Source organism: Cryptomeria japonica, unplaced genomic scaffold, assembly GCF_030272615.1.
Source record: "Cryptomeria japonica unplaced genomic scaffold, Sugi_1.0 HiC_scaffold_195, whole genome shotgun sequence".
In the NCBI taxonomy this organism is placed as follows: Eukaryota; Viridiplantae; Streptophyta; class Pinopsida; order Cupressales; family Cupressaceae; genus Cryptomeria; species Cryptomeria japonica.
Genome location: NW_026729017.1, coordinates 237501 through 245651, shown reverse-complemented (window position 1 = coordinate 245651; position 8151 = coordinate 237501). Strand labels below are relative to the sequence as shown.

General features: G+C 64.1%; 2 non-coding genes across 2 annotated transcripts; both read left to right on the top strand.

Moving 5' to 3' along the window:
* Nucleotides 1–119, top strand: LOC131868104 (5S ribosomal RNA). Its single transcript, XR_009366597.1, has one exon. It is a non-coding gene; the product is annotated as a 5S ribosomal RNA (ribosomal RNA).
* Nucleotides 120–6037: 5918 nt separating this feature from the next.
* Nucleotides 6038–6156, top strand: LOC131868102 (5S ribosomal RNA). The gene has a single exon (XR_009366595.1). It is a non-coding gene; the product is annotated as a 5S ribosomal RNA (ribosomal RNA).
* Nucleotides 6157–8151: the final 1995 nt, after the last annotated feature.

Genomic DNA, 8151 nt, shown 5'->3' with positions numbered 1-8151 from the left:
GGGTGCGATCATACCAGCGTTAGTGCACCGGATCCCATCAGAACTCCGCAGTTAAGCGCGCTTGGGCCGGAGTAGTACTGGGATGGGTGACCTCCCGGGAAGTCCCGGTGTTGCACCCTTTCTTAGTTTTTCGCCGGGCGTCGCAATGCTATTTGAATAAACCTTTTGCCCGTTTGCGTTCTCGTCGGGGCCGGGCCGGGCCGGGGTGCGCTGCCCGCACTACCGCGCGCGCGGGGGGCGACACCGAGCGCGCACCCGAGGCGCCCCGAGCACACAGGCCACGGTGCAACCCGGGCGTTGTGCGCGCACCCCGGTGCGCCCGAGGTGCTGCGCGCGCACCCAGGTGAAATCGGTGTGCACCTCGGCCAGTGCGCGCTCGGTCGAGTCGCGCACGTTGGCCAAGGTGCACGGTGATGTTTCTTACTCTAAGGTTCCGCACCAGACGCCCGGGACAGGTGAGCGAAGCTGGGCGGGGCCGGGTGCGCGGCCGGGGCAGGTGCACGCAGCTGGAGAGAGCTTTGGAGCACACCAGAGGTGCGCACCTTGGAGCACACTTCGGAGCGCACCAATGATGCGCTCCATTCAAAAGTTTCCTGAAAAGGCAAAAAAAGTTGAGATTATAGAATTTCCCACTTGAGAGATTGTAAAAAAAAAAAATTTAAAATGAAGGAAACGCGGGTGCCAAGGTGTGCGCGCCCGGGTGCGCAGCCCAGCCAAGGTGTGCGCACCAAGGCGCCCACCCTGGCGAAGGTGCACGCAAGGTGCGCACCCGAGGCAAACCGGACAATTAACCCAACTTTCGACTTCGCGCGCACCTGCGCACCTTGGAGCGCACTTCGGAGCGCTCCTTGGTGCGCACCAATCTTGGGCACCTCGGAGTGCACCATGGCGCCCACCAAGGTGCGCACCCGGGGCAAACCGAGCTCCGACTTCGTGCGCACCTTGGAGCGCACGAAAGGTGCGCACCATGGCGCCCACCAAGGTGCGCAGCCCAGCCAAGGCGTGCGCATCAAGGTGCGCACCCTGGCGAAGGTGCGCACCCGGGGCAAACCGAGCTCCGACTTCGTGCGCACCTTGGAGCGCACAAAGGGTGCGCAACCCAGCCAAGGTGTGCGCACCCCGGGCAAACCGAGCTCCGAATCGTGCGCACCTTGGAGCACACTTCGGAGCCCTCCTTGGTGCGCACCGATGTTGCGCACCTCGGAGCGCACCCGGGGAAAACAATGCAATTAACCCGACTTTCGACTTCGTGGGCACCTCGGAGCGCTCTCGGGTTCGCACCTCGGAGCACACCGAGGTGCGCACCTTTGATGCGCTGCCTTCACCAATTTCCAGAAAAGGCAAGAAAACATTGAGAAGGTGTGCGCACCGAGGTGCCCACCCTGGCGAAGGTGCACGCGAGGTGCGCACCCGGGGCAAACCGGGCTCCGACTTCGTGCACGCCATGCTGCGCACCTTGGAGGGCCATGGTGCGCACCTTGGAGCACACTTCGGAGCGCTCAATGGTGCCCAACCCAGCCAAGGTGCCCACCGCGGCGAAGGTGCACGCGAGGTGCGCACCCGGGGCAAACCGGGCTCCGACTTCGTGCACGCCGTACCTTGGAGCACACTTCGGAGCGCTCCTTGGTGCGCACCAGGGCGCGCAACCCAGCCGAGGTGCCCACCCCGGCGAAGGTGCACGCGGGGTGCGCACCCGGGGCAAACCGGGCTCCGACTTCGTGCACGCCATGGTGCCCACCGCGGCGAAGGTGCACGCGAGGTGCGCACCCGGGGCAAACCGGGCTCCGACTTCGTGCACGCCGCACCTTGGAGCACACTTCGGAGCGCTCCTTGGTGCGCACCAGGGCGCGCAACCCAGCCGAGGTGCCCACCCCGGCGAAGGTGCACGCGAGGTGCGCACCCGGGGCAAACCGGGCTCCGACTTCGTGCACGCCATGGTGCCCACCGCGGCGAAGGTGCACGCGAGGTGCGCACCCGGGGCAAACCGGGCTCCGACTTCGTGCACGCCGCACCTTGGAGCACACTTCGGAGCGCTCCTTGGTGCGCACCATGGTGCCCACCAGGGCGCGCAACCCCGCCGAAGGTGCACGCGAGGTGCGCACCCGGGGCAAACCGGGCTCCGACTTCGTGCACGCCGCACCTTGGAGCACACTTCGGAGCGCTCCTTGGTGCGCACCAGGGCGCGCAACCCCGCCGAAGGTGCACGCGAGGTGCGCACCCGGGGCAAACCGGGCTCCGACTTCGTGCACGCCATGGTGCGCACCAGGGTGCCCACCGCGGCGAAGGTGCGCACCCGGGGCAAACCGGGCTCCGACTTCGTGCACGCCGCACCTTGGAGCACACTTCGGAGCGCTCCTTGGTGCGCACCAGGGCGCGCAACCCAGCCGAGGTGCCCACCCCGGCGAAGGTGCACGCGAGGTGCGCACCCGGGGCAAACCGGGCTCCGACTTCGTGCACGCCATGGTGCCCACCGCGGCGAAGGTGCGCACCCGGGGCAAACCGGGCTAGGACTTCGTGCACGCCGCACCTTGGAGCACACTTTGGAGCGCTCCTTGGTGCGCACCATGGTGCCCACCAGGCCGCGCAACCCAGCCAAGGTGTGCGCACCAAGGTGCACGCGAGGTGCGCACCCGGGGCAAACCGGGGTCCGGCTTCGTGCACGCCGCACCTTGGAGCACACATCGGGGCGCTCCCGGGTTCGCACCGGCGTTGCGCACCGTGGTGGGCACCTCGGAGCGCACCGTGGTGGGCACCTCGGAGCACACCAAGGTGGGCAGCGAGGTGCGCACCTTTGATGCGATGCCTTCACTAATTTCCATAAAAGGCAAAAAAAAACGAGATTTTAAAATTTCCGTTTTGAAAGATAGTGAGAAAAAGGGAATGCTGGTGCCATCTTGAGCCCGCCCTGGTGCGCAGCCCAGCCAAGGTGTGCGCACCAAGGTGCCCACCCTGGCGAAGGTGCGCGCCCGGGCAATTAACCCAACTTCCAACTTCGCGCGCGCCAGGGTGGGAGCGCACCCAACAACCGGGCCTGGGAAGAGCCAATGCGAGAAACCCCACCAAACGCTCTGACAAAAAAAGAGGGGGCGCTCCAGTAACCCCGCTTCGGAGCGCACCCTGGGCAAACCCAGCCAGGGTGCCCACCCCGGCCAAGGTGCAGGCGAGGTGCGCACCCGGGGCAAACCGGGCTCCGACAACGTGCACGCCGCACCTTGGAGCACACTTCGTAGCGCTCCCGGGTGCGCACCTCAGAGCACACCAAGGTGGGCAGCGAGGTGCGCACCTTTGATGCGCTGCCTTCACTAATTTCCAGAAAAGGCAAAAAAAAAGAGGAGATTTTAAAATTTCCGTTTTGAAAGATAGTGAAAAAAACGGAACGCGGGTGCCATCTTGAGCCCGCCCTGGTGCACAGCCCAGGTAAGGTGCCCACCCTGGCAAAGGTGCGCACCCGGGCAATTAACCCTACTTCCGACTTCGTGCGCGCCAGGGTGGCAACCGGGCCTGGGAAGAGCCAATGCGAGAAACCCCACCAAACGCTCCGACAAAAAAAGAGGCGGCGCTCCAATAACCCCGCTTCGGAGCGCAGCCGGGGCAAACCCAGCCAAGGTGCCCACCCCGACGAAGGTGCACGCGAGGTGCGCACCCGGGGCAAACCGGGCTCCGACAACGTGCACGCAGCACCTTGGAGCACACTTCGAAGCACTCCCGGGTGCCCACCGGCGTTGCGCACCGTGGTGGGCATCGAGGTGCGCACCTTTGATGCGCTGCCTTCACTAATTTCCAGAAAAGGCAAAAAAAAATGAGATTTTAAAATTTCCGTTTTGAAAGATAGTGAAAAAAACGGAACGCGGGTGCCATCTTGAGCCCGCCCTGGTGCGCAGCCCAGGCAAGGCATGCGCACCAAGGTGCCCACCCGCGGTGCACGCCCGGGGCAAACCGGGCTCCGACTTCGTGCAGGCCGCACCTTGGAGCACACTTCGGAGCGCTCCTTGGTGCGCACCATGGTGCCCACCAGGGCGCACCCGGGGCAAACCGGGCTCCGACTTCGTGCACGCCGCACCTTGGAGCACACATCGGAGCGCTCCCAGGTTCGCACCAGCGTTGCGCACCTTTGATGCGCTGCCTTCACTAATTTCCAGAAAAGGCAAAAAAAAACGATATTTTAAAATTTCCGTTCTGAAAGATAGTGAAAAAAACGGAACGCGGGTGCCATCTTGAGCCCTTCCTGGTGCGCAGCCCAGGCAAGTTGTGCGCACCAAGGTGCCCACCCTGGCGGAGGTGCGCGCCCGGGGCAAACCGGGCTCCGACTTCGTGCACTGCATGGTGCCCACCAAGGCGCGCAACCCAGCCAAGGTGCCCACCGCAGCGAAGGTGCACGCGAGGTGCGCACCCGAGGTGCACACCCGGGGCAAACCGAGCTCCGACTTCGTGCACGCCGCACCTTGGAGCACACTTCAGAGCGCTCCTTGGTGCGCACCAGGGCGCGCAACCCAGCCAAGGTGCTCACCCCGGCGAAGGTGCACGCGAGGTGCGCACCCGGGGCAAGCCGGGCTCGGACTTCGTGCACGCCGCACCTTGGAGCACACATCGGAGCGCTCCCGGGTTCGCACCAGCATTGCGCACCTTTGATGCGCTGCCTTCACTAATTTCCAGAAAAGGCAAAAAAAAAAAAAAAACGAGATTTTAAAATTTCCGTTTTGAAAGATAGTGAAAAAAACGGAACGCGGGTGCCATCTTGAGCCCGCCCTGGTGTGCAGCCCAGGCAAGTTGTGCGCACCAAGGCACCCACCCTGGCCAAGGTGGGTCACGGGGTGGGTCCTAGGGTGGGTAACGGGGTGGGTACTAAGGTGCGTGCCAAGGTGGGTCATGGGGTGGGTGCCAAGGTGGGCACCAGGGTGGGTGTGCACCAACCCTAGCCAGGGTAGGTCACGGGGGTGGTTGTCGGGGTGGGCGTCAAGGAGCCAAGGTGGGTGGCAAGTAGCCAAGTTGCGTGCCAAGGTGGGTGTCGGGGTGGGTGCCAAGGATCCAAGGTGGGTGCCAAGGAACCAAGGTGGGTGTCTGGGTGGGTGCCGAGGTGGGAGCCAGGGTGGGTCCCAAGGTGAGTGCAAAGGTGGGTGCCAGGGTCAAGGTGAGTGCCAATGTGGGTTCCAAGGTGCCAGGGTCAGGGTGAGTGCCAATGTGGGTTCAAAGGTGCTAAGTTGGGTGCGAGGTTGGGTGCGAGGGTGGGTGGGTGCCAAGGTGTGCTAGGTGGAAGCCCGGGTGGGTCCGGCATCCCATGGGTGTCGAGTTGGGTGCCTGATGGGTGCTTCTTGTCAAGTTTTAGTCGTCGGGACTCATTTCGAGCCTTAGAGGTCGTTTCTTGTCCGGTTGCCCTGTCTTCGACCTGGGAACCCAATTTTGGTCCTCGGGTCCCATTTTTTTTTGTCTCGCATCCCACTTTTGGCCTGTGGCCTTTTCGGGGTCGATTCTCGTTTTGGGCATCAGAGCATGTTTCTTCTCCTAAAACCCAATATTTGTTTATTAAGTCTCGGAACACATTTTTGTTCTCGTGGACCATCATGGGTCTTGGAACGCATTTGTGGTCCTTGGGTCCCATTTTGCATCCCGAAACTTGTGTTTTGGTGCTTGATCCCTATTTTGGGTGCCCACCTTGCACCAAGTGCGCACCCGGGGCAAACCGAGCGCCTTGGTGCACCGGGGCAAGATCGAGCGTGCACCCGAGGCGCCCCGAACATGCACCAAGGTGCACTCGGCCCACATGTGAGCGCAGGTCGTTGCGCCCGAGGTGGTGTGTGGGCACCGCGTTGCAGACGGGACACTGCACGCACACGACGCCCCGTCCAGGTGCACGCACGTAGGCCGGGCCGGGTGCACACCCGACGCCCTAGCAAGGTGCGCGCACCCGGGCAGGGCTCACACTTGGCGAACGGGGCGCACTTCGCGAGGGAGGGTGTGCACCTCGACGGGGGTGGGTGGCCGGGGTGGATTCGCACGTGGGTCGCGGTTTGCTAAGTACACACTGCGACAAGCTCATAACGGGTGCGATCATACCAGCGTTAGTGCACCGGATCCCATCAGAACTCCGCAGTTAAGCGCGCTTGGGCCGGAGTAGTACTGGGATGGGTGACCTCCCGGGAAGTCCCGGTGTTGCACCCTTTTTTAGTTTTTCGCCGGGCGTCGCAATGCTATTTGAATAAACCTTTTGCCCGTTTGCGTTCTCGTCGGGGCCGGGCCGGGCCGGGGTGCGCTGCCCGCACTACCGCGCGCGCGGGGGGCGACACCGAGCGCGCACCCGAGGCGCCCCGAGCACACAGGCCACGGTGCAACCCGGGCGTTGTGCGCGCACCCCGGTGCGCCCGAGGTGCTGCGCGCGCACCCAGGTGAAATCGGTGTGCACCTCGGCCAGTGCGCGCTCGGTCGAGTCGCGCACGTTGGCCAAGGTGCACGGTGATGTTTCTTACTCTAAGGTTCCGCACCAGACGCCCGGGACAGGTGAGCGAAGCTGGGCGGGGCCGGGTGCGCGGCCGGGGCAGGTGCACGCAGCTAGAGAGAGCTTTGGAGCACACCAGAGGTGCGCACCTTGGAGCACACTTCGGAGCGCACCAATGATGCGCTCCATTCAAAAGTTTCCTGAAAAGGCAAAAAAAGTTGAGATTATAGAATTTCCCACTTGAGAGATTGTAAAAAAAAAAAATTTAAAATGAAGGAAACGCGGGTGCCAAGGTGTGCGCGCCCGGGTGCGCAGCCCAGCCAAGGTGTGCGCACCAAGGCGCCCACCCTGGCGAAGGTGCACGCAAGGTGCGCACCCGAGGCAAACCGGACAATTAACCCAACTTTCGACTTCGCGTGCACCTGCGCACCTTGGAGCGCACTTCGGAGCGCTCCTTGGTGCGCACCAATCTTGGGCACCTCGGAGTGCACCATGGCGCCCACCAAGGTGCGCACCCGGGGCAAACCGAGCTCCGACTTCGTGCGCACCTTGGAGCGCACGAAAGGTGCGCACCATGGCGCCCACCAAGGTGCGCAGCCCAGCCAAGGCGTGCGCATCAAGGTGCGCACCCTGGCGAAGGTGCGCACCCGGGGCAAACCGAGCTCCGACTTCGTGCGCACCTTGGAGCGCACAAAGGGTGCGCAACCCAGCCAAGGTGTGCGCACCCCGGGCAAACCGAGCTCCGAATCGTGCGCACCTTGGAGCACACTTCGGAGCCCTCCTTGGTGCGCACCGATGTTGCGCACCTCGGAGCGCACCCGGGGAAAACAATGCAATTAACCCGACTTTCGACTTCGTGGGCACCTCGGAGCGCTCTCGGGTTCGCACCTCGGAGCACACCGAGGTGCGCACCTTTGATGCGCTGCCTTCACCAATTTCCAGAAAAGGCAAGAAAACATTGAGAAGGTGTGCGCACCGAGGTGCCCACCCTGGCGAAGGTGCACGCGAGGTGCGCACCCGGGGCAAACCGGGCTCCGACTTCGTGCACGCCATGCTGCGCACCTTGGAGGGCCATGGTGCGCACCTTGGAGCACACTTCGGAGCGCTCAATGGTGCCCAACCCAGCCAAGGTGCCCACCGCGGCGAAGGTGCACGCGAGGTGCGCACCCGGGGCAAAACCGGGCTCCGACTTCGTGCACGCCGCACCTTGGAGCACACTTCGGAGCGCTCCTTGGTGCGCACCAGGGCGCGCAACCCAGCCGAGGTGCCCACCCCGGCGAAGGTGCAGCGGGGTGCGCACCCGGGGCAAACCGGGCTCCGACTTCGTGCACGCCATGGTGCCCACCGCGCCAAGGTGCACGCGAGGTGCGCACCCGGGGCAAACCGGGCTCCGACTTCGTGCACGCCGCACCTTGGAGCACACTTCGGAGCGCTCCTTGGTGCGCACCAGGGCGCGCAACCCAGCCGAGGTGCCCACCCCGGCGAAGGTGCACGCGAGGTGCGCACCCGGGGCAAACCGGGCTCCGACTTCGTGCACGCCATGGTGCCCACCGCGGCGAAGGTGCACGCGAGGTGCGCACCCGGGGCAAACCGGGCTCCGACTTCGTGCACGCCGCACCTTGGAGCACACTTCGGAGCGCTCCTTGGTGCGCACCATGGTGCCCACCAGGGCGCGCAACCCCACCAAACGCTCGGACAAAAAAAGAGGGGCCGCTCCAATA